The 27,079-nt window shown below is 48.7% G+C and overlaps 1 protein-coding gene and 1 pseudogene across 3 annotated transcripts in view; both read left to right on the top strand.

The window, feature by feature from the left end:
• Nucleotides 1–6,545: 6,545 nt before the first annotated feature.
• SMIM29 (small integral membrane protein 29) overlaps nt 6,546–27,079 on the top strand; it is a 100,553-nt gene continuing 80,019 nt past the window's right edge. Inside the window, exon 1 of one of the 3 annotated variants that reach the window (XM_063954871.1) lies at nt 6,546–6,646. The gene's annotated coding sequence lies outside the window, so the exon portion shown is untranslated. Of the gene's footprint in view, nt 6,655–27,079 lie in introns of all 3 variants that reach the window. The other 2 variants (XM_063954872.1, XM_063954868.1) reach the window with 2 other exon arrangements.
• Nucleotides 21,251–21,369, top strand: LOC135052116 (5S ribosomal RNA; annotated as a pseudogene).

Genomic DNA, 27,079 nt, shown 5'->3' with positions numbered 1-27,079 from the left:
CCGTCTCATGTCGTCAACCGACCTTGCAGCGTGTTGACATTATCACGTAATTCCCTAAATAAGCCATCCATTCCGGTGTCGACTCCCTAGAGAGTGACATCACCATTACAGGCAATTGCTCCGCCTCCTCACCAACATCGTCCTCATACATGTCGACACACACGTACCGACACACAGCACACACACAGGGAATGCTCTGATAGAGGACAGGACCCCACTAGCCCTTTGGGGAGACAGAGGGAGAGTTTGCCAGCACACACCAAAACGCTATATTATACAGGGACAACCTTATATAAGTGTTTTCCCTTATAGCATCTTAATATATAATAATATCGCCAAATAAGTGCCCCCCCTCTCTGTTTTAACCCTGTTTCTGAAGTGCAGTGCAGGGGAGAGCCTGGGAGCCTTCCTAGCAGCGGAGCTGTGTAGGAAAATGGCGCTGTGTGCTGAGGAGAATAGGCCCCGCCCCCTTTTCGGCGGGCTTCTTCTCCCGTTTTTCTGACAACCTGGCAGGGGTTAAATACATCCATATAGCCCCAGGGGCTATATGTGATGTATTTTTAGCCAGTATAGGTACTTTCATTGCTGCCCAGGGCGCCCCCCCAAGCGCCCTGCACCCTCAGTGACCATTGGTGTGAAGTGTGCTGAGAGCAATGGCGCACAGCTGCAGTGCTGTGCGCTACCTCATGAAGACTGAGAAGTTTTCAGCCGCCGATTTCTGGACCTCTTCTCTCTTCAGCATCTGCAAGGGGGTCGGCGGCGCGGCTCCGGTGACCCATCCAGGCTGTACCTGTGATCGTCCCTCTGGAGCTAGTGTCCAGTAGCCTAAGAAGCCAATCCATCCTGCACGCAGGTGAGTTCACTTCTTCTCCCCTAAGTCCCTCGTTGCAGTGAGCCTGTTGCCAGCAGGACTCACTGAAAATAAAAAACCTAACAAAACTTTTACTCTAAGCAGCTCTTTAGGAGAGCCACCTAGATTGCACCCTTCTCGGCCGGGCACAAAAACCTAACTGAGGCTTGGAGGAGGGTCATAGGGGGAGGAGCCAGTGCACACCACCTGATCCTAAAGCTTTTACTTTTGTGCCCTGTCTCCTGCGGAGCCGCTATTCCCCATGGTCCTGACGGAGTCCCCAGCATCCACTTAGGACGTCAGAGAAACATTAAGACACAAAAATGTTGCGGTAAGAACCAGAAGGTAAACAATATCTCACTGCTTGTCCAAATGAAAAATGCATAACAGTGACGAAATATGTCTATGGAGAGGACTTGGCCAGTATGTAGGGGCAGAAGAGAGGGAAATAAAACGAACAGTGGCTGTGTCGGACTTGAGCTTGTGCTTGCGCAGTACTTTACACTAGCAATGTGTAAACCAGTCAGCCATAACATTAAAACCACTGACAGGTGAAGTGAATAATAAATTATCTTGTTATAATGGCACCTATCAAGGGGTGCGATATATTAGACCAGTGGTTCCCAAACGCAGTCCTCAAGGCACCCCAACAGCCCAGCTTTTAGGTATATCACTGCTTGTGCACAGATAGCATAATCAAACTGAGGTACTAATTAAGTCACCTGAGCTAGGATCTACATGATTTTGACACGGGCCAAATTGTGATGGCTAGATGACTGGTTGAGAGCATCTCCAAAATGGCAGGTCTTGAAGGGTGTTCTGCTCATATCAGTGGTTAGTACTTACCAAGAGTGGCCCAATAAGGTCAATCGGTGAACCGCCAACAGGGTCATAGGTGCCCAAGGCTCATTTATGTGCATAAGGAGCGAAGGCTAGCCAATTTGGTCTTATTCCACAGAAGAGCTACTGTAGCACAAATTGCTGAAAAAGTTAACGCTGGCTATGATACAAAGGTGTCAGAACATACAGTGCATTCAGTGTAGCAGCAGAGCTTCAGAGTGCCCCTGCTGACCTCTGTCCACCGCCAAAAGTGTCTACAATGGGCACGTAAGCTTCAGAACTTGACCACAGAACAATGGAGGTAGGTGGCTTGGTCTGATGAATCTTTTTTTTTTTTTTTTTTACATGATTTGGATGGTCAGGTGTGTGTATGCGCATTGTTTACCTGAGGAAGAGATGGCACCTGGATGCACTATTGGAAGAAGGAAGGCCCGCAGAGGCTGTGTGATGCTCTGGGCAGTGTTCTGCTAGGAAACTTTGGGTCCTGTTGTTCATGTGGCTATTACTTTGCCATGTGTCACCTACTTAAACATTATTGCAGACAAAGTACACCCCTTCATGGCAGTGATGGCAGTGGCCTCCTTCAGCAGGTTAATATGCTCTGAATAATTGTTCAGGTATGGTTTGATGAACATGACAAAGAGTTCAAGGTGACTTGGCCTCCAAATTCCACAGAACTCAGTCTAATCGAGTATCTGGAGGCCCCACCTCGCAGCTTACTGAACTCCTAACGTCTAGTTGTCCTATACCACAGAACACCTTCAGTGGTCTTGTGGAGTCCATGCCTTATGGTCCAGAGCTGTTTGGGTGGCAAGAGGGGGATCTGCACAATATGAAGGTGGTTTTAATGTTATGGCTGATTATTGTATAACAATAAAAATAATACACATCAGTGATATACAGTGCATCCAGAAAGTATTCACAGCGCATCACTTTTTCCACATTTTGTTATGTTACAGCCTTATTCCAAAATGGAATAAATTATTTTTTTCCTATAAACTCTACACACAATACCACATAATGACGTGAAAAAAGTTCATTTGGTGATTTTTTTCAAATTTATTAAAAACAAAAAACTAAGAAATCACATGTGCATAAGTATTCACAGCCTTTGCCATGAATCTCAAAATTGAGCTCAGGTGCATCCTGTTTCCGGAGATGTTCCTACAGCTTAATTGGAGTCCACCTGTGGTAAATTCAGTTGATTGGACATGATTTGGAAAGGCACACACCTGTCTATATAAGGTCCCACACTTGACAGTGCATGTCTGAGCACAAACCAAGCATGACGTCAAGACCTCAGAGACAGGATTGTCTAGAGCAGTGGTTCTCAAACTCGGTCCTCAGGACCCCTGTCAAAGTCAAAAATATTACATAAAGAGAACATACAAACTACACACATTTAAGTCGCTATACTTGCAAATATGCGCAGCAATATATGGTAACACACGCATTTACACGGACATGCCACAGAGATGGATTCGACACTTATTTCATACAGTACATAATTATAATAATATCAAGCGCCAGACATCATGGTGATTTAAAATTACCTAATGAATTAATGTCATGAATGTGTATTATTTGAACGGAACCAGATACACCTGTCAAGTTTACTATTAAAACAAGCAGATTGGTGTGTAGATTGATTTGATACTTGTTGTGAAGTTGTGGGACATTGCAGCGGATAGTTATGATTATATGTATAAAAGCTAAAATCACTTTGTTAGAACAATGAATGATACAGTGAACATGGAACTCAAGCCAACCCTTTTGGCAGTTTTCAGGGCTGAACCTGATCAGCATATACAAAGAGAATAGTGACTCAATCATGAAGGAGAGAGAGAGACCCCTCCCCCAGGAACTAGTCACACAGGAAAGTAGTTCCTGTCTAGTGTGAGAGTTAGTTGCTTTTGGTCTGAGAGGGAGATGGAGGACTTGCTGGCAGATCAGTTCCTGTATTTATTTACAGAGAGAGGGAGACATAAGCTACATTGGAGGGAATGGTAATTGTATCGCTGGCATGTAACTGAAATTGTATGTAACTATGTATTAACTGCTTACTGTATGAGTTGTAACTATAGGTATACTGTACTTTGTAATATATATTGAATCCATATCCTTTTTAATAACAAATATATATATCGATGAGCTTTGGAACTCAGATAATGTGTGGGTGTATTGTTTTCTCATAAGGGATGCAGTGTTGTGTGATGTACAGCACACATTTATGGGATTTGGTAATAAGATGTGCAGGCATTTACAATATATATTAGAGCGGGCATTTTAAATATTTGTGAGAAATCTAAAAATGGCATTCATACCCCATACAGTGCATGTTTTGCAGGTAACCCAGCAAGTGCACATGTGTATTAATTACTCACTGACACATTTGAAAATATCCACAGGTGGAGCTAATTATTTCACTTGTGATCTGTGAGGAGACTTGCAAAACATGCACTGTGTGGGGTCCTTAGGACCGAGTTTGAGAACCTGTGGTCTAGAGGCACAAATCTGTGGAAGGGTACAGACAAATATCTGCTGTTTTGAAGGTCCCAATGAGCACAGTGGCCTCCTAGAGCTGTCCGGCCATCTAGCAATCAGGGGAGAAGGGCCCTAGTCAGGGAGGTGACCAAGAACCCGATGGTCACTCTGTCAGAGCTACAGCATTCCTCTGTGGAGAGAGAAGAACCTTCTAGAAGGACAACCATCTCTGCAGCAATCCACCAATCAGTCCTGTATGGTAGAGTGGCCAGACGGAAGCCACTCCTTAGTAAAAAGCATATGGCAGCCTGCCTGAAGTTTGACAAAATGCACCTGAAGGACTCTCAGATCATTAGAAACAAAATTATCTGGTCTGATGAAACAAAGATTGAACTCTTTGGCGTGAATGCCAGGCATCATGTTTGGAGGGAAACAGGCACGCTCATCACCAGGCCAGTGAAGCATGGTGGTGGCAGCATCATGCTGTGGGGATGTTTTTCGGCGGCAAGAACTGGGAAACTAGTCAGGATAGAGGGAAAGATAAATGCAGCAATGTACAGAGACATCCTGGATGAAAACCTGCTCCAGAGCGCTCTTGACCTCAGACTGGTGCGACGGTTCATCTTTCAGCAGGACAATGACCCTAAGCACACAGCCAAGATATCAAAGGAGTGGCTAAAGGACAACTCTGTGAATGTCCTTGAGTGGCCCAACCAGAGCCCAGACTTGAATCCGATTGAATATCTCTGGAGAGATCTGAAACTGGCTGTGCACCGTTGTTTCCTATCCAACCTGAATGAGCTTGAGAGGTGCTGCAACGAAGAATGGACAAAACTGCCCATAGGTGTGCCAAGCATGTGGCATCATATTCAAAAAGACTTGAGGCTGTAATTGCTGCCAAAGGTGCATCAACAAAGTATTGAGCAAAGGCTGTGAATACTTAAGTACATGTGATTTATTAGTTTTTTATTATTAATAAATTTAGCAAAAATCTCAAATTCTCGCTGAACGTGACCCGCCTGGCCGCTATGTGTGTCCCAGCACTTAGAGTCACACGAACCACCTGCTTAACACATTTCGTACCTGAAGTATAACGGTCCTTCTTCAGAAGCATGTGTTACTTGCCACTGCCAGCACAGGAGAGTTGAAGGGAGAAGAGCAGACCCTGGATCCAGCACCTGCCCCTGGAAGATAACAGTGCGTGCACCACAGCTGGCACCTTAACTTTATCCCATTGTTTCCTACGCTGTTCCCTTACCCCAGTCAGTGTCTCCCTATCCCAGCTGATGCTGCTACTACTGCTGGGTTGTTGTTACCAGCCAGGGTACCTGGACCCCCAGCAGTCTCTGATCCTTCCCGTCATCTACCGTATGATCTGTCTTCTGGCAGGAAATAGCAGAGGGAAGAGGCTGTTGCGCACAAACAGTCTGCTCTGCCACGGCCGGGGTGTTCCTGTGGGAGTTCCGAAAGTTTGAGAGCGCTATAAGGTCAGCTGGAGAGAGATAAGCACAGAGGCGTGGGAGCAGCATTAAGGAGGAGACATTGGCATTTCTATAATGGGTCCAGGGGGGGGGGGGGGGGGGGTCACACCGCACCCATTTTAACACTTACCTTTCCGGAGTCCAGCGCCGGGACCTGCACTTGTGGCGGAAATGGCTGCCAAAATGGCCACTGCGCATGTGCGGTAGCCAAATTGGTCTCCGGATCATGGCGGGCGCCATGTTTCCAGAGACCTGCGCATGCGCAGTAGACACAATGCTGGAGTCTACAGCGCCGTACAGAGGAGGGGGCCCACTCCTCTGTAGAAACGCCCCTGGGAGGAGCCCCTGAGTGGCGGCATGAACGCTGTCTGAGTGTCCGGACATGGATGCAGGGAGCCGGGGTGGCGGGTGCTGGACACGATGGCGGGCATTTCAAATAATAGCGCTGGTTTGTGAGCCAATCAAACCTTGTTGTCTGGCAGCCAATCTGGAGCTGCCGATGCCGGTCTGCGAGCTCTGATGTGCTGAGGACTCTGCGCCATATTTCAGATGCCTGATGGTTGACGGCCCCCCCTAGGAGCTCAGCGCCCCCGCTCCTAAGGAACGTAGCCTCGAGCAGGCTCTGCCGATACCACAAGCATTTAATGATAGAGACTCCATTGAGTGAACAGACAAAATCATTCTAGCACATATTCGCACTGTAACATCAGTGTAATGTGACACAGATGGCACAAACGCACAGATTATTATAGTGCGGCTGCCTAAACTAAACACGTTTCTAAAATTAGTGGCCAGGTCTGATTGTGTAACGGGACGACGACGACGGCTCAGCTGTTCTGTTCCTCAGGCTGCCGCAGCGCGGCGCCCACATCTAGTAATGTCTGTCTCTAGGCCCGCCCCTTAGTTTTGATTGGCTAAAGCTTCCTGACATTTTCTTCCGGGTACACAGCAAGGGAGACGGGGAGAGGAGAGCGCCGCCGCCGCTGCTGCTGTATGTGGGTGAGGCTGCGGGGCCAGCTTTATGCGCTATTATTAGGCTGCTGCCGCCGGCTGGGCGCGGTGGTGTTGTTGTTGCTGCTTCTTCTTCCTCAAACATTATACTGTATAGGTCGCTGCTCCTCTCCCTATTGTATGTGTGTCTCCCATCCTCCAGTGAGACATCTCACCCTTTCCCCCCTTCTTGTGGGTCTATTATTACAGTCACCTCTGCTGCTGTGTGTGAGCAGTGTGTGTGTATACTGTATATACAGAAGTCTGCTGCCAGTCAACCCGCTTTATTATCCGATTGTGATTAGATTGTACCACGATGTGTCAGCAGCTGAAGTCAGCCCTGTAATGAGGAAGGAAGCGTGAATTCATTAAATAGGAATATATACAGGTTCAAAAGACGTGTGGGGGAATTTCATTTATATAGAATTCTCTCTATTTCTCTGACGTCCTAGTGGATGCTGGGCACTCCGTAAGGACCATGGGGAATAGACGGGCTCCGCAGGAGACTGGGCACTCTAAAAGAAAGATTAGGTACTATCTGGTGTGCACTGGCTCCTCCCTCTATGCCCCTCCTCCAGACCTCAGTTAGAATCTGTGCCCGGCCAGAGCTGGGTGCTCCTAGTGGGCTCTCCTGAGCTTGCTAGAAAGAAAGTATTTGTTAGGTTTTTTATTTTCAGTGAGATCTGCTGGCAACAGACTCACTGCTACGTGGGACTGAGGGGAGAGAAGCAAACCTACCTGCTTGCAGCTAGCTTGTGCTTCTTAGGCTACTGGACACCATTAGCTCCAGAGGGTTCGAACACGGGGCCTGACCTCGATTGTCCGTTCCCGGAGCCGCGCCGCCGTCTCCCTTGCAGAGCCAGAAGACAGAAGAGAAGCGATGAAATCGGCGGCAGAAGACTCCTGTCTTCATTAAGCTAGCGCACAGCACCGCAGCTGTGCGCCATTGCTCCCACAGCACACCACACACTCCGGTCACTGTAGGGTGCAGGGCGCGGGGGGGGGGGGGGGGGCGCGCCGCGCCGCGCCGCGCCCTGGGCAGCAATAAAAATACCTTTGGCATAAAAATACACATAATACAGTCTGTGACTGTATATGTGTAAAACCCCCGCCATTTTTAGTCAGAAACAGGACAGAAGCCTGCCGCTGAGGGGCGGGGCCTTCTTCCTCAGCACACCAGCGCCATTTTCTCTTCACAGCTGCGCTGGAAGGAAGCTCCCCAGGCTCTCCCCTGCAGTATCCTGGTACACAAAGGGTGAAAAGAGAGGGGGGGTGGCACATAAATTTAGGCGCAAAAATTGTATATACAGCAGCTACTGGGTAAACACTGAGTTGTAGTGTAATCCCTGGGTTATATAGCGCTGGGGTGTGTGCTGGCATACTCTCTCTCTGTCTCTCCAAAGGGCCTTGTGGGGGAACTGTCCTCAAATAGAGCATCCCCTGTGTGTGTGGTGTGTCGGTACGCGTGTGTCGACATGTCTGAGGTAAAAGGCTCCTCTAAGGAGGTGATAGAGCGGATGTGTGTGAGAGGGTGTCTCCGTCGACAACGCCGACACCTGTTTGGATATGTGTAAGTGCTAAGGTGAATTTATTGCACAAATGGTTAGGGAACAGACAGGAAATCTACCCATGTCTGTCCCTATGTCACAGAGACTTTCAGAGTCTCACAATGCTCACTATCCAAAATAACAAACACTGGTATCGACACAGAGTTTAACTCCACTGTCGACTACGATAATGCAAAGTTACAGCCAAGATGGCTAGAAGGTATTCAATATATGATTATTGAAATAAAAGATGATTTGCATATCACTGATGACTCATCTGTCCCTGACACGAGAGTACACATGTTTAAGGGGAAGAATGCTGAGGTAAATTTCCCTCCTCTCATGAGGAAAAAGAGCGGGAATCTCCAGACAAGAGACGGCAGCTTCCCACAAGAGAATTCTCAGGCTGTATCCTTTCCCCACTATGGCCAGGATGTGTTGAGAATCTTCCCCTAGTGTGTCCTGTTTGCACAGATGGTAGCACTTGCTATTCTCAGGGATCCTGCAGATAGCGTGCACATTCTAGTATACTACCCAGACCGGCGATTGTGTCGGCATGGGTTTATAGCGCTGTGGCAGTGTGGACAGGTACCTTATCAGCAGAGATTGAGACCCTAGTAAATATATTAAAGATGCTGTCTTAAGTGATAGATATATAGTTATAAAGCATGCCCAAAGAGACATGAGTATACTGGGTCCTAGAGTCAAAGCTATGTCGATCTCTGCTTGACGTGTCCTGTAGAATATGCATTGGACAGATGATGCCGACTTAAGAGGCATATGGAAGGCTGAGGATTGTGTGGAGAAGGGTTCTCGGGCCTGGTCTCCACAGCTATAGCTGGTAATTCTGCTAGTTTGCCTTATATTCCTGCACAGCCTAAGAAAGCACGACATTATTAAATGCAGCCTTTCGAATATAGTAACAAGAAAGTCTGAGGTGCGTCCTTTCTTGTCAGAGCCGGGATCAACACAGCTAGTTCCCAGGAACAGAAGTCCTCCCCGGCCCCTACAAAAATCTACCTATGCCGCTGGGGCTCCACAGGCAGAGCTAGGCCCGGTGGGGACACGCCTTCGTAAGTTCAGCCACAAGTGGGTTCACTCCCTGTTAGGTCCCTGGGCAATAGATATTGTGTCTCAGGGATACAAGCTGGACTGTGAGAAGATGCCCCCTCACCGACGGCCCTGCGGGCTTCCCCCCAAGAGAGGGAGCAAGTGTTAACTGCAATTCACAAATTGTATCTTTAACAGGTGGTGGTCAAGGGTCCCCTCCTTCAACAAGAGGGTGTTATTATTCGACCATGTTGTAATCCCGAAACCAGACGTTTCGGTCAGACCCATATTGAATTAAAAATCCCTGAACATATACCTGAGAAGGTTCAAGTTCAAGATGGAATCGCTAAGAGCGGTCAGGGCAAGCCTAAAAAGAGGGAGACTTTATCGTGAATCGGGTCATAAGGGATGCATACCTTCATGTCCCCATTTATCCACCTCATTAGGCGTACCTCAGAATTGCGGTACGGGATTGTCATAACCAAGGTAATGGCGGATATGATTGTGCTCCTGCGGAAGCAAGGTGTCACTATTATCACGTACTTGGACGATCTCCTCATACAAGCGAGATCAAGAGAGCAGTTGCTGAACAGCGTATCACTTTCTCTGGAAGTGTAACGGCAACACGGCTGGATTCTGTATATTCCAAAGTCGCAGTTGGTTCCTACAGCTCATCTGCCTCTCCTAGGCACGATCCTAGACACAGACCAGAAAAGGGTTTATCTCCAGATAGAGAGAGCTCAGGAGCTCATGACACTGGTCAGGAATCTATTAAAACCAAAACAGGTGTCAGTGCATCACTGCACTCAAGTCCTGGGAAGGATGGTGGCATCATACGAGGCCATCCCCTTAGGCAGGTTCCATGCGAGGACCTTCCAATGGGACTTACTGGACAAGTGGTCCGGATCACCTCTTGAGATGCATCGGTTACTCACCCTATCCCCCAGGGCCAGGGTGTCTCTCCTGTGGTGGCTGCAGAGTGCTCACCTTCTCGAGGGCCGCAGATTCGGCATTCAGGACTGGATCCTGGTGACCACGGATGCAAGCCTCCGAGGGTGGGGGGCAGTTACACAGGGAAGAAATTTCCAAGGTCTGTGGTCAAGTCAACAGACTTGCCTCCACATCAATATCCTGGAACTAAGGGCCATATACAACGCCCTAAGTCAAGCGGAGATCCTGCTTCGCGACCAACCGGTTCTGATCCAGTCAGACCGCAGGGGTTCATGTAAACCGCCAAGGCGGCACAAGGAGCAGGGTGGCGAGGGTAGAAGCCACCAGAATTCTTCGCTGGGCGGAGAATCAAGTAAGCGCACTGTCAGCAGTGTTCATTCCGGGAGTGGACAACTGGGATGCAGACTTCCTCAGCAGGCACGACCTCCACCCGGGAAAGTGGGGACTTCATCAGGAAGTCTTCACGCAGTTTGCAAATTGATGGGAACTGCCTCAGGTGGACTAGATGGCGTCCCACCTCAATAAAAAGCTAAAAAAGGTTTTACGCCGGGTCAAGGGACCCTCAGGTGATAGCTGTGGTCGCACTAGTAACACCGTGGGTGTTCCAGTCGGTCTATGTATTCTCTCCTCTTCCTCTCATACCCAAGGGCTGAGAATTGTAATAAAAGGAGGAGTGAGAACAATATTCTTTGCTCCGAATTGGCCAAGAAGGACTCGGTACCCGGAACTGCAAGAAATGCTCTCAGAGGACTCAGGGCTTCTGCCTCTCAGACAGGACATGTTGCAACAGGGGCCCTGTCTGTTCCAAGACTTACCGCGGCTGCATTTGACGGCATGGCGGTTGAACGCCGGATCATAGCGGAAAAGGGCATTCCGGATGCAGTTATTCCTACGCTGATAAAGGCTAGGAAAGACGTGACAGCAAGACTTTTTCACTGCATATAGCGAAAATAGGTTGCTTGGTGTGAGGCCGGGAAGGCCCTACAGAGGAATTCCAGCGGGGTCGATTCCTGCACTTCCTACAGTCAGGAGTGACTATGGGCCTAAAATTAGGATCCATAAAGGTCAAGATTTCGGCCCTATCCATTTTCTCTCAAAAAGAACTGGCTTCACTGCCTGCAGTTCAGACGTTGTTCCGGGGGTGCTGCATATTCAGCCTCCTTTTGGGCCACCGGTGGCACCTTGGGATCTTAACGTTGTGTTGTATTTCCTGAAATCCCACTGGTTTGAGCCACTTAAGACCGTGTTTCACAACTGAGGGCCTGAGCTGACGGGAGGCAGCCTCAGTTGTAGGGGCTGAGATGTACCGGAACCTGGGAGGTTGTATCAGACCCCTGGACATGTAAGTAACATGAATAATAACTGCCCGAAGGCGTGACCACGACAACTTGGATAAAAGTCAATGATGTTTATTATGACAACTCCGCAACACAGCAGCAGTAAAAGAAAACGTAAAAGTCAGCAAAGAATAAATACAGTTCCTGGGTACTACAGGATGGCAGGAGCCACAGGGCACTGGTAGTGTGAGATAGTTCTTATGATCTTCTAGATGGAAAGTCCTTACCAGGCCCGACTGTAGCAATGGAGATAACCCAGGATTGTGCCAGCTGGTGTTCCAGGAAAAGCTGGGTTGCTGAAGATAAAACAGCTGCTGTGGATACTGGCTGGAACCAGACTGTTGTTAGCACGGAGTGGATACTGGCTGGAACCAGTTAAATAATAAATGAACTTGGGAGCGATGAAATATGAACTGAAATGTAGAACTTGAGAGCGGAGAAATAATAATACCGGTGGAGAGTGGTAAAGTGTAGAAAGGACACCGGCCCTTTAAGGGAAGCTGTACTCTGCTGGAAGCTGAGCTGGAAGCAGGTAATGCTGTAGCTGGAAACAGATGAATCCACAATGGATTGGAGAGTCAGGCTACACCGCAGGTGGAATGCTGGTGCGGGTCTCTATGGTGGAAGTCTTGAGACAGGAGCTGGAACCTGGAAGACAATCACAGGAGAGAGACAAACAGGAACTAGGTTTGACAACCAAAGCACTGACGCCTTCCTTGCTCAGGCACAGTGTATTTATACCTGCAGCAAGGAAGGGATTGGCTAGGCAATTATGCAGATTATCAATACTGAGAACAGATTGGTGGAAATGATCAGCTGACAGAATCCAAGATGGCTGCGCCCATGCAGACACTTGGAGGGAAGTTTGGTTTGTAATCCATGTGGTAATGAAAACAGTAATGGCGGCGCCGGCCACCGGAGACAGGAGGCGCCAGGCTGACAGATGCACATCCAACCACGCGGACACAGCGGAGGCCGCGGCTGACGTAATCGCCACTCAGACACTCTGCATGCAGAAGTTCAGGGACGGCGGCGGAGGCCGCGGGAGACGCCATGCCAGGTGTAATATGGCGTTTACTGTGACAGCGTCCCAGACTGACAGGAGAGGATACAGGAATGTACACATCAGGATAACAGATGGGATCCGGTCCTGGAGCGCTGAGCCAGCCTTAGGAGGCATCTGATGGGTAAGAAATGGCGTCCAGATACCCGGATCGTGACAGCACCCCCCCCCTTTAGGAGTGGCCCCAGGACACTTCTTTGGCTTTTGAGGAAACTTGGAATGGAATCTCCGGACCAAGGCAGGAGCATGGACATCAGAAGCATTGGTCCATGAACGTTCCTCAGGACCATAACCCTTCCAGTCAATAAGATATTGTAGTTGACCGTAACGGTGACGTGAGTCCAAGATCTTGGCCACTTCATACTCAACGCCTCGTTGAGTTTGGACTTTCGGAGTTGGAGGAAGTGAGGAATGAAACCGATTCAAGATCAGCGGTTTCAACAGGGAAACATGGAATGTCCTGGGTATTTTTAAGAAGGGAGGCAACTGGAGTCTGTAAGCAACAGGATTGATGACTTGTTCAATCTTGAAAGGACCGATATAGCGAGGTGCAAACTTCATACTGGGAACTCTTAACCTCAAATTCTTCGTGGATAACCATACCCGATCACCCACCTTGAGAGCAGGAACTGCTCGACGCTTCTTATCCGCAAACTTCTTGTACCTGAACGATGCCTTGAGCAGAGCTGATCGTACGCTCTTCCAGATATTGGCAAACTGATGCAAGGTGATATCCACTGCGGGAACAGAAGTTGCTGGAAGCGGTTGGAACTCGGGGACTTTAGGGTGGAATCCAAAGTTAGTGAAGAATGGTGTTGAAGCAGATGAAGAATGATACTGGTTGTTATGACAGAACTCGGCCCAGGGAAGTAATTGAACCCAGTCATCTTGAGAGGCGGACACATAGATGCGGAGGAAGGCCTCCAAGTCCTGATTCACCCTCTCGGTTTGACCATTGGTCTGAGGATGGTAAGCCGTGGAAAACTTTAGCTTGACTTGGAGGACTTGACATAAACTTCGCCAGAATTTGGCTGTGAATTGAACTCCTCGATCTGAGATAATTTCTTCAGGAAGACCGTGGAGTCGGAAGATCTCTTGTATGAATACTTGAGCCAACTTGGAAGCTGACGGAAGACCGGTGAGAGGAATGAAGTGTGCCATCTTGGTGAACCGGTCAACTACCACCCAGATGGTATTGAACTTGTTGCACATGGGTAAGTCTGTAATGAAATCCATCGACAAGTGGGTCCATGGTCGACGGGGAACGGATAGTGGAACCAGTTGCCCCGCAGGCGACTGGCGGGATACTTTATGTTGGGCACACTTTGGGCAAGATGCAATAAACTCCAAGACGTCCTTTTTCAGAGTTGGCCACCAATAGGACCTAGAGATAAACTCCAGGGTTTTTTGGATACCTGTATGTCCGGCAAAACGGGAAGCATGGGCCCAATGCATGAGCTTCTTCCTTAGCATCGGCTTCACAAAACTTTTCCCTGATGGGGGCGTAGAGTCCATCCCTACCGTGGAGAATGCCAACGGATTTATAATAGGATGCTTGTCTGAAGACTCTGACTCATTTTCTTGCTCCCATGAGCGGGAAAGGGCATCGGCCTTGCGATTCTGAGAGCCCGGACAGAACTGGAGTTTAAAGTCGAACCTGGAAAAGAAAAGTGCCCATCTGGCCTGACGGGGGTTGAGACATTGTGCGCCCTTCAGGTATAAAAGGTTCTTGTGGTCTGTAAGTATGGTGATTGAATGAGAAGCTCCCTCCAACAGATACCTCCACTCTTCTAGAGCGAGCTTGATGGCTAGCAACTCCTGGTCGCCAATGGCATAGTTGCGCTCAGCTGGGGAGAACTTCCGGGAGAAGAAACTGCAAGGGTGTAAATGGCCATCTTTAGCCCTCTGAGATAACACCGCTCCTACTCCAACGGAGGAGGCATCCACCTCTAAGATGAAAGGAGAGTCGATGTCAGGCTGTTTCAGAACAGGCGCAGAGATGAACCTTTGTTTTAAAAGATGAAATGCTTGCATGGCTTCTTCAGACCACTTGGACGGGTTAGCACCCTTCTTAGTGAAAGCAGTAATAGGCGCCACAATGGTGGAAAAGTCTCGTATAAACTTTCGGTAATAGTTGGCGAACCCTAAGAACCTCTGGACCCCTTTGAGGGTTAAGGGTACCGGCCAATTTTGGATTGCTTGTAGTTTCTCAGGATCCATCTCTAGTCCGGAACCGGACACAATGTACCCTAGAAACGGAATGGACTTGACTTCAAAGACGCATTTTTCTAATTTGCAATAGAGATGATTGACACGGAGACGGGACAGAACCTCTTTAACCCAAAAACGATGTTCCTCTAAATCGTTGGCAAAAATGAGGATATCGTCTAGATAGACCACGACATGACGGTATAGAATGTCTCTGAAGATCTCATTGACAAAATGCTGGAAGACAGCTGGAGCATTGCTCAATCCGAAGGGCATGACGAGGTACTCATAATGTCCGTCACGGGTGTTAAAGGCGGTCTTCCACTCGTCACCCTCACGGATCCGGATGAGATTGTATGCACCTCGCAAGTCCAGCTTTGTAAAGATGGTAGCTCCGCTAACTCTGTCAAAGAGCTCAGTAATCAGGGGTAAAGGATAACGGTTCTTGATGGTAATGTCGTTCAAACCTCTGTAGTCGATGCACGGCCGCATACCACCATCTTTCTTTTTTACAAAAAAGAAGCCTGCGCCGGCTGGAGAAGAAGAAGGTCGAATGAACCCCTTTGCTAGGTTCTCTTTAATATATTCCTCCATAGAATGCGTCTCAGGCAGAGACAACGGATAAGTTCGGCCTCGAGGTGGAACCTTCCCTGGAACGAGATCAATCGGACAGTCCCATTCTCTATGAGGAGGAAGGATATCAGCAGAAGCTTTACTGAACACATCCGTGAAATCTTGATATGGAGGAGGTGGAACATCAGACGACCTGGGGGAGGAAGAACAGACAGGCAATACTTTAAACAAACATGTCTCAGCACAGGAGGAACCCCATGCCAGGATTTGCGTAGTCGTCCAATCAATTGTAGGATTGTGAAGACGGAGCCATGGAAGGCCCAGGACCACAGGATGTGTGGCTCTTGGAATCACTAAAAAAGAAATAAGTTCGGAATGAAGAACTCCCACTCTCAGACGAACTGGTAGAGTCCTTAAAGAAATAACTGCATCAAAAATTTTGCTGCCATCCACGGCAGTTAAAGAAATGGACGAAGGAAGTCTCTCGGGGGGTAGGGACCACCGTTTAACATAGGCTTCGGTAATAAAGTTCCCAGCTGCTCCGGAATCAAGGAGGCCAATGACGTTCCGATAACGTTGAGCAACTTGAAGCGAGACTGGGAGATTACAATCTTGAGGAGATGGAGAGGAGATCATTACTCCTAGCCGGCCCTCTCCTTGGCGAGCTAGGATTTGGAGTTTCCCGGACGTTTGGGACAGGCATTAATGGTGTGAGACGGAGCTGCACAATAGAGACAGAGAAACTCGGAGAGACGTCTTCGGCGCTCAGCAGGAGTTAAACGGGAACGGCCAAGTTGCATGGGCTCATCTTTAGATGGTGACAGTTGACGAGGAGGAGGAGCAGAAGATTTTGGAGCAGATGATCTTCCACGCTCAGTTGCTCTCTCTCTGAAACGTAAATCAACTTTCGTGCAGAGTGAGATTAGCTCATCTAACTTAGAAGGTAAGTCTCTGGTAGCTAACTCATCTTTAATACGCTCAGATAAGCCATGCCAGAATGCAGCATACAGGGCCTCGTCGTTCCATGCCAGTTCGGATGCCAGGATCTGGAACTGTATCAGATATTGTCCTACAGTACGTGACCCCTGGCGTAAACGGAGAATCTCGGATGAAGCTGAGGTTACCCGGCCTGGCTCGTCGAAGATGCGCCTGAATGTTGACACGAAGGCAGTGTAGGAAGATAGCAGGGTGTCGGACCTCTCCCATAACGGTGATGCCCAATCAAGGGCTGAGCCACTGAGAAGAGAAATAATGTAGGCAATTTTTGTACGGTCACTGGGAAAATTGCCAGGTTGTAGCTCAAACTGAATCTCACACTGGTTGAGAAATCCCCTGCAGAATCTTGGAGATCCGTCAAATTTTGCTGGCGTTGGAAGATGAAGACGTGGAGCAGAAATGGGTAAGGTGGGTGGGGTTATAGCTGGAGTCACTGTGGTTGACGCACCAGACGCGCCTGATCCACGGAGAGTTGTCTGAATCCCATCCAGCCGAGTAGAGAGATCCTGGAGACAGCGGATGATGTGGCCCTGTGCAGCCTCCTGATGTTCTAGTCGGGCTGCCAGTTCTTGCATCGGCCTGGCCGCTTGATCCTGGTCTCCGGCTGGATTCATTAGGTCAGTGCTTACTGTCACAACTGAGGGCCTGAGCTGACGGGAGGCAGCCTCAGTAGTAGGGGCTGAGATGTACCGGAACCTGGGAGGTTGTATCAGACCCCTGGACATGTAAGTAACATGAATAATAACTGCCCGAAGGCGTGACCACGACAACTTGGATAAAAGTCAATGATGTTTATTATGACAACTCCGCAACACAGCAGCAGTAAAAGAAAACGTAAAAGTCAGCAAAGAATAAATACAGTTCCTGGGTACTACAGGATGGCAGGAGCCACAGGGCACTGGTAGTGTGAGATAGTTCTTATGATCTTCTAGATGGAAAGTCCTTACCAGGCCCGACTGTAGCAATGGAGATAACCCAGGATTGTGCCAGCTGGTGTTCCAGGAAAAGCTGGGTTGCTGAAGATAAAACAGCTGCTGTGGATACTGGCTGGAACCAGACTGTTGTTAGCACGGAGTGGATACTGGCTGGAACCAGTTAAATAATAAATGAACTTGGGAGCGATGAAATATGAACTGAAATGTAGAACTTGAGAGCGGAGAAATAATAATACCGGTGGAGAGTGGTAAAGTGTAGAAAGGACACCGGCCCTTTAAGGGAAGCTGTACTCTGCTGGAAGCTGAGCTGGAAGCAGGTAATGCTGTAGCTGGAAACAGATGAATCCACAATGGATTGGAGAGTCAGGCTACACCGCAGGTGGAATGCTGGTGCGGGTCTCTATGGTGGAAGTCTTGAGACAGGAGCTGGAATCTGGAAGACAATCACAGGAGAGAGACAAACAGGAACTAGGTTTGACAACCAAAGCACTGACGCCTTCCTTGCTCAGGCACAGTGTATTTATACCTGCAGCAAGGAAGGGATTGGCTAGGCAATTATGCAGATTATCAATACTGAGAACAGATTGGTGGAAATGATCAGCTGACAGAATCCAAGATGGCTGCGCCCATGCAGACACTTGGAGGGAAGTTTGGTTTGTAATCCATGTGGTAATGAAAACAGTAATGGCGGCGCCGGCCACCGGAGACAGGAGGCGCCAGGCTGACAGATGCACATCCAACCACGCGGACACAGCGGAGGCCGCGGCTGACGTAATCACCACTCAGACACTCTACATGCAGAAGTTCAGGGACGGCGGCGGAGGCCGCGGGAGACGCCATGCCAGGTGTAATATGGCGTTTACTGTGACAGCGTCCCAGACTGACAGGAGAGGATACAGGAATGTACACATCAGGATAACAGATGGGATCCGGTCCTGGAGCGCTGAGCCAGCCTTAGGAGGCATCTGATGGGTAAGAAATGGCGTCCAGATACCCGGATCGTGACACCGTGGAGCTAAAATATCTCACGTGGAAAGTGGTCATGCTATTGGCCTTAGCTTCGGCTAGGCGTGTGTCAGAATTGGCGGTTTTGTCATGTAAAAGCCCTTATCTGATCTTCCATATGGACAGGGCAGAATTGAGGACTCGTCCCCAATTTCTCCCTAGGGTGGTATCATCGTTTAATTTGAACCAGCCTATTGTGGTGCCTGCGGCTACTACGGACTTGGAGGATTCCAAGTTGCTGGACGTAGTCCGGGCTTTGAAAATTTATGTTTCCGGAACGGCGGGAGTCAGAAAGTCTGACTCGCTGTTTATTCTGTATGCAGCCAACAAGGATGGCGCTCCTGCTTCGAAGCAGACTATTGCTCGCTGGATCTATAGCACGATTCAGCTGGTTCACTCTGCGGCTGGATTGCCGCATCCAAAATGGTGAAAGCCCATTCCACAAGGACGGTGGGCTCTTCTTGGGCGGCTGCCCGAGGGGTCTCGGCTTTACAGCTTTGCCGAGCTGCTACTTGGTCGGGGTCAAACAAGTTTGCTAAGTTCTACAAGTTTGATACCCTGGCTGAGGAGGACCTTGAGTTTGCTCATGCGGTGCTGCAGAGTCATCCGCACTCTCCCGCCCGTTTGGGAGCTTTGGTATAATCCCCATGGTCCTTACGGAGTTCCCAGCATCCACTAGGACGTCAGAGAAAATAAGAATTTACTCACCGGTAATTCTATTTCTCATAGTCCGTAGTGGATGCTGGGCGCCCGTCCCAAGTGCGGACTCTCTGCAATACATGTATATAGTTATTGCTTAACTAAAGGGTTATTGTTATGAGCCATCCGTTAAATGAGGCTCAGTTGTTGTTCATACTGTTAACTGGGTATGGTTATCACAAGTTGTACAGTGTGATTGGTGTGGCTGGTATGAGTCTTACCCTGGATTCCAAATCCTTTCCTTGTTGTGTCAGCTCTTCCGGGCACAGTTTCCCTAACTGAGGTCTGGAGGAGGGGCATAGAGGGAGGAGCCAGTGCACACCAGATAGTACCTAATCTTTCTTTTAGAGTGCCCAGTCTCCTGCGGAGCCCGTCTATTCCCCATGGTCCTTACGGAGTGCCCAGCATCCACTACGGACTACGAGAAATAGAATTACCGGTGAGTAAATTCTTATTTTTAGCTTTATAATTAAGACAAATATCCGCACTTAACCACATGTGTAGTTAAATGCCACAAGCTTGAAATGATTACATGACATAGGTTTATATGTACTGTACTTCGCCTTTGAGAGAGATATTAGGGGGGTTTAATAAAATCACAACGGTCTGGACCCCGGAATGCCAGACCGACTCCCTGTTCGTAGAGTGCGTCCCTGTCCGAAGGGGTGTCCCTTCCAGAGGGTGCCTGTGATGTGTCACCAGGGAGATGGGGAGGGAGAGATTACAGCCTCCCTGTATGCTCCGGGTATTGGTTAAAAACCGGAACAATCTAGACCGTACAGGGAGGCTGTACTCTCGCCCTTCCCATTCTCCCTGGTGACACCTGTTACAGGTACCCTCCAGAAGGGACACCCCCTGGACAGGGATGCGCACTACAAGCTAGTACCCCCATAAGTTCATGTTTTTCAGGTCACCTATCAGTTGAACATGTGTATTCATTATTCACTGACACATTTTAAAAGACCCAAAGATGAAGCAAATTATTTCACTTGCAATCCTGTGAGGAGACCTGGAAAATATGAACTGTTGGGGGTACTTGAGGACCGCGGTTGGGAACCACTGCTCTAGAGTGACACAGTTTGCTCATTGAACCAGACCAGTCTGGTGTGCCAGGATACTTACCATGTCGGAGATCACAACATTTAAGACCATTAGTAGGCATGTTACAGGCTGAAGTGGGATCATGGCTGTTGCAGGCAGATTTGTCTTTACTCTGTACTGTACTCCTCTATTTTCAGCACTATTTAATACTTTTGTAAATCTTTAATTGGGTCTATTAAGTAGTATAAAGCAGCAAAACTAAATATCAAAAGATTCCTTAATGTGGTGCGCACGGCTGCTTCCCGGGTGCAACCCGCCTGGGTGTGGTATAATAGATAGACAGTGTCTAGTTAGACAGTCAATAGATAGGCACCTCATGTTAGACAGTCAAAAGGTAAACATGAAAAAAGGAAATGGTCTCTATCTGGTGTCTCTCTATTGGCTGTCTAACTAGACACTGTCTATCATCCGGATACCAGGATGTAGTTATGTGACTGGTGGTCAGGAGACCGCTGGTCACAACACCTTCCCCTACATCCCACCCCCTGAGAATCCTGACAGTTGGCATGCTGTCTAGCTGGGTCTATTCCCACTCGTGGGTGTCCACGAAACCCATAGAGTGGGGCTGAGCCCGCAGCGAGGCGAGCGCAGAAAGCCTGCAAGGAGCTTGTTGCACTTGCCCCCACCCCTGCCGGCATTCCGCTGCTTGGATAGAGGCGGAGGTATGCAGGATACCGACCCGTGTGAGGCCACTTTCACACTGGCGTCCCCAGCCCGGCATATTGCCTGGTTGCTGACGTCAGTGGTGATGCGTGCAGAGGCGGCCTGATCTCCAGCACCGCCCATCCATAGTGTGAATGGGAAACGGGTCGCATTGACCCGGCAACCCGTTCACACCGCACAATGACCCGGGTTGCAGCCATATTCAACCTTGGTCGCTACTAGGGTTAAAATTTCGGGTCACTTGACCTGAAATATTTCCCCTGGGCCCTTTCAGACCGAACAGCAACCCAGATTAGTGCGCGCACATGTATAAATATGTGTAAAATATAATCTCAGACATATATTACCATCATATATTCACTGCATTAACTATCCAAAGGAAAGAAACCTATGTCTGTTCCAGTTTAACCAAAACCTGTATACAAGCTTTGCATGTGTCTGTGTGCTTAGATTGATGTTGTGTGTAAGAACCCATTGACCTACGGTCAAACCGCACTGGGCATGCCCAATCTCGTCTGATCTTGGAAGCTATGCACTGCAGTGCCTGGTTAGTACCTGGATGGGAGACCACCAGGGAATTGTAGGTATCGTAGGTATTTTACTCTTTCACACAGAACACAATTTTTGACACCCAGACTCTGTATAGACTATAGACCGAATTGGAATATTTTACCACTCTGAGCCTAAGTGAGCAATCTTTCCCTAAATTATTCCCTGATACAGGGATTTACCAGAGAATTTACACATAAAGGGAAAATATATTTTCGCTTATACTTAATTCTTCGCCTAGAATCCTAGCATTTTTGCGGCTATGAATATATACTAGCGTCTGCTCCCTTCTTTTTAAGTGTATTACATTAAAAGTTAAATTTTAACAAATTTCATTATCAATTTCATAAGTGTGCTTTGGAAAAGACGCATAGTTGCTTCTGTCTTTTGCCTTCACAAAAGACCCCACTTTTTCTCTGAAGACATATTCGACCCTGGTCGCTACCAGGGTTGAAATATCGGGTCACTTGACCCGGAATATTTCTCCTGGGTCCTTTCTGACCGAACAGCAACCCAGGTTAGTGCGCGCCCATGTGCAGTAACCCGGGTTATAAGCTGAAAGAGTTATACATTTTGTAATATGGCTATTATGCAGTATGCCTTTGAATATGCCACTAATTGTTTCATTCTAATTGAAAACTCAGGGAAGGAAACACTTATTTCTGCAGTGGGGTACACTGGTATTCCACAGGGAATAACATTGGGGGTGTAGAGTTGGATCTTGATACGAGGCACCAACAGGCTAAAGCTTTGACTCTTCCCACGATGCACTGCACCGCCTCCTCTATATCCCCGCCTACAGGCACTGGAGCTCAGTTTGTAAGTTGGTGCCTGCAGTGCAGGCAGCTAACAGGGCTTTTCTGACAAGAAAAAAGACTTTAAGGGCCGCAGCATAGGCACTTGGTGCTATATGTCATACTGACATATCGTGCTGTGGCTCCCTCACCTCCCCCAGCGGCGCTGTATACTCACACGCCCTGGTTGCCAGGTATTTACAGCGGAGGCGCTTCGGTCTCATCAGGCACACATATCGCCGCTGCTCTCCTAGATCGCGTGGCCGCAAGATAAGGAGGAGGTAAAAGGGTCACCCATGTGGGACCCGCCAAAATCTCGATCCGGTTTCGGTCTCTGGAGACGGGCCGCGCCGCTGGCATGGACACTGGCCGTGCAGGGACCCCACTATATCCACCAGGGCAAGGAGCACAGGTAGGATTTACTAAAATCCCTTTAGTAAGGTGGTGAAGTCCAGCAGAGGGGTTAAGGCTGTGACCTGTAGCCCCTCCCCCAGGCACCATCTACAGCATATATTTCCACCCTGGAGCTGCATCTCTCTCTCCCTCACTCCCTGTCAGCGTTTGGGCGCCATTACACAGAGCTACGCTGATTCTGGGACTGCTGGGCACTCTCCTCTGTAAAGCTGCCTGCCTCATCAGCGCTGTGCATTTACAGGACACTTAAGTATTCTACATGTCGTTTAGACAGCGTTAGTTATGAACAAGTACAAGTATCCTGTGATATACATCCAGTATTTACTGTGCTTTGTTACATCTGTATACATACATAGCTTTACTTAGCATGCTAGTCCAGTGCAGTTTTATTGTTGTTTGTAATAATTTCTGCATTGTACATGTGACTGTGTGTGCCAATAGCTGCTGTGCGGTTCCTATTCAGTGTATCTCACACATATTGCTTTCCCTATATTCTGTACTCTGACAGGGGCCAAGTGCACCATGGTCATATATATATATATATATATATATATATATATATAATATATATTCACAGGATATACTGTTTTGGTATTTTTCTCTCTGTATTTCAGTCACCACTTAAATCCTCTGTTTGTGATCTGCATTGCAGTCACACTCCATAGGTGGTTTTTGTCAGGTACTGTGTCTGGCTATATTGCACTGTTACGCCCTAGAGCTACATTCTCCAATAATGTCTGCCTCACAGGGCGGGAGATCTGTAGCTGATCCTGCGTCATGCAGTGCTGACGCTGCGGATTTATCAGAGTAAAATATTCCAGCTGAGGGTCCAGGTATTGGCGGTTCTGTACCCCTCGGTCAGCCTGCAGCACCGGTGGCACACCAAGACCCACCTTGGGCTGCTTTTTCTAATTTACTGACTACGCTAGAAACAAGACTTTCGCCCCCTGTGGGACCTCTTGTGCCTGTACAATCACACATTGTCCCTGTTGTAAATCCACCATGGGTGGATTCTCTGTCTACTCAGTTACAGCAGTTAAATCATGGTTAAACAAAAGCCTGACCCTTGCCCCCTAGGACCAAAGGGTCATCTAAGCGGGCCATTTCTTCCTAACAATCCACGCATGTTTCGGATACTTCATCCGATGAAGATGGCGTATATACTGACCCAGCAGACACTGATGCAGATGCTTCTGATGAGGAATCTACAACACAGGTGGATGTTCCTGACCTCTTGGAGGCTATCAAACTGATTCTTCAGATCGATGATGAAATTGAACCTCCAGATACGTCTGAGAAACCTGATAAGTTCAAACGTCAGAAGGTTACTAAATTCGTTTTGCCGCATTCTGACCATTTAGTTGACATACGTCAGGAATTCTGGTAGTCTCCAGGAATGAAATTCTCCCTGTCTAAAAAGATGCTAGCTAGTTATCCCCTCGCTGCAGAGTTAAGTAAAAATTGGGAAACACCGCCTCCGGTGGACTCACATGTGACACGTCTGGTGGTGTCTTCTACTCTGCCTGTCACTACCTTCACCTCTCTGAAGGAACCGATGGATAAGCGTGTGGAGGAGGGTTGCTTGAAGTCTATTTACACTCTTGCGGGTGCTGTGCATAGACCTACTATAGCGGCTTCTTGGGCTGCAAAAGCTATTGAAGCCTGGGTTCAGGAAGTTGAAGCGGAGCTACCTCCTAATTTTTCTGATAATGCCAGACAGTGTCTTTCATATATTACCACAGCTTCTCATTTCATTAAGGAGTCGGCCTCTGATGCCGGTGTGCTGGCAGCCAAAACATCTACTACGTCTATTCTGGATCGCTGAATTCTGTGGTTGCGGTCCTTGTCTGTGGATCTGGACTCTAAAAAGACCTTGGAGGTGATCCTTTTTAAGGGAAACATCCTTTTTGGGGAAGATCTGTAGATTGTTGCTGACTTATCGTCTGCTAAAACTGCATGTCTGCTGAATACTAATCCTTCGGCTCCGAAGGCTAAAAGTACCACCTTTCGTTCCTTTTGACCTCCAAGTAAAGCAAAGGGTCAGGCGTACCCGAAACAGGCTTGCACTTCCAACACTTCTAAGCCCCAACCTAAACGTTCCTGGGCTGCCCGTCAGCCTGCTTCCAAACCAGACAAGCCTGCTGCATGACGGGGCGGGCCTCCCCCTGGGGGACCCCAGGGTGGGAGGCCGACTTCTGCGGTCCACCCAGATATGGTTACAGACCACTTCAGATGCCTGGGTGAGAGAGGTCGTCACTCACTGATACGCCATCTCTTTCAAGAAACGTCCTCCTCGCCAGTTTTGCTCGACAAATATCCCTTTGGATCCGTTGAAAGCAAAAACTCTACAATTGGTGGTACACAGGAGTAATAGTGCCGGTGCCTCTGGCTCAAAGAGGCAGGGGGTACTATTCAATGCTGTTCCTAGTTCCGAAACCGAATGGATCCTCAAGGCCCATTCTCAACCTCAAGTCTTTGAACAAATTTGTGAAGGTATCCAAATTCGATATGGAAACTCTTCACTCTATTCTGGCTTTGTAGCCCAAGGACTATATGGTATCCCTGGACATACAGGATGCTTACCTACATATACCTATTGCCATGTCGCATCAGCAATATCTGCGGTTTGCTATTGGCAACCTACATTATCAATTCCAGGCCTTTCCTTTTGGACTGACCACGTCTCCGCAAATCTTCACCAAGGTCATGACGGCTCTTCTCTACCGTCAGGGTATCAGGATCCTGCTCAGAGCATGGTACACCTGGTGGCGTTACTGGACACACACAACCAACGGTTGTTCTTGTCGCCGGAGATGGTCCTGAAACTTCAGGACAGGATACGATGCTTCCTCTATCACCCTTGTGTGTCGATACACTTGGCGATGCAAGTACTAGGCCTCATGGTGTCGGCTTTCGACATGGTAGAGTACGCTCAATTTCATTCTCGCCCACTACAGTGGTTAATCCTTTCCAAGTGGGATGGCCTGCCTCACATGATTTTTTTGACTCCGGAAGTTCGTCTGTCTCTGAGCTGGTGGCTCCAGGACCAACAATTGAGCAGGGGTCGTCCCTTCTGGATCTCCAACTGGGTCCTCCTAACGACGGATGCCAGTCTGCGGGGTCGGGGCGCGGTGTTGGAGCAACACTTTCTTCAGGGTCGGTGGAGCAGGGAGGAATCTCTCCTTCCGATAAACATTCTGGAGTTGCGGGCAGTGTTCAATGCTCTGAAACTGGCCCTGTCTCTGGTACAGAACAGGCCTGTTCAAGTACAGTCGGACAACGCCACCATGGTGGCGTACATAAATCATCAAGGCGGCACTCTAAGCCGCATGGCAATGATGGAAGTGTCAAAGATTCTTCTATGGGCGGAACGCCATCTGCCAGCCATATCGGCAGTGTTCATTCCGGGGGTCCTCAACTGGGAAGCGGACTTCCTCAGTCAGGATGTACACACCGGAAGTCTTTCAACTCCTAATGGACAAGTGGGGCCTACCGATGTAGACCTGATGGCGTCTCGACACAATCAGAAGGTTCCGGTCTTCGGAGCAAGGACAAGGGATCCTCAAGCAGCGTTCGTGGACGCCCTGGCTATTCCATGGAAATTTCGGCTGCTATACGTTTTCGTCCGGTGTCACTCCTGCCCAGGGTAATAAGGAAGTTCAAGCAGGAAGGAGGATTACTACTTCTATTCGCTCCAGCATGGCCCAGACGGCATTGGTTCTCAGCCCTGCAGGGTCTCTCGATAGAGCGTCCTCCTCTACTTCCGCAACGCCCAGACCTCCTCGTTCAGGGCCCTTGTGTCTACCAGGATCTGGCCCGACTGGCTTTGACGGCATGGCTCTTGAAGCTTCAGTTCTTAGGGCCAAGGGATTTTCTGAGGTGGTCATTCAAACTATGTTGAAAGCCCGTAAACCAGCTTCGGCTCGGATTTATGAAAGGGTCTGGAATTCTTTACCTGGTGTGCGGCTAAGAATTATGATGCGTACAAGTTCAGTACTGCCCAACTTTTGGCTTTTCTGCAACAGGGCCTGGACTTAGGCCTTCGTCTGGCCTCCCTGAAGTTTCGTATTTCAGCCTCGTCTGTATGGTTTCAAAGAAAAATTGACGTTCATACTTTCACTCAGGGCGTTTTGGGATTTGTCAGTTGTTCTGGATGCCCTACAAGAGTCTCCGTTTGAACCTCTTGAGTCTGTGGACCTTAAATGTCTTATTTTTGCTGGCTATTGCCTCTGCTAGAAGCGTTTCAGACTTGGGTGCCTTATCCTGTCAGTCACCCATTCTGATTTTTCACCATGACCGTGTGGTTCTTAGAACTGGGTGGACTTCAGGTTGCCGGCGGCCGGGCTCCCGGCGACCACCATACCGGCGTCGGAATCCCGACCGCCGGCATACCAACATATTATCTCCCTCTTGGGGGTCCACGACCCCCCTGGAGGGAGAATAGATAGCTGCGCACCACCGTGCCCTCAGCGTGGCAAGCGCAGTGAGCCCGCAAGGGGCTCATTTGCGCTCGCCCAGCTGTCGGTATGCTGGCGGCCGGGATTCCTGC

This window comes from Pseudophryne corroboree, chromosome 2 (genome assembly GCF_028390025.1).
Source record: "Pseudophryne corroboree isolate aPseCor3 chromosome 2, aPseCor3.hap2, whole genome shotgun sequence".
In the NCBI taxonomy this organism is placed as follows: Eukaryota; Metazoa; Chordata; class Amphibia; order Anura; family Myobatrachidae; genus Pseudophryne; species Pseudophryne corroboree.
The sequence above is the reverse complement of the archived record's forward strand: the minus strand, read 5'-3'. Positions and strand labels throughout refer to the sequence as shown.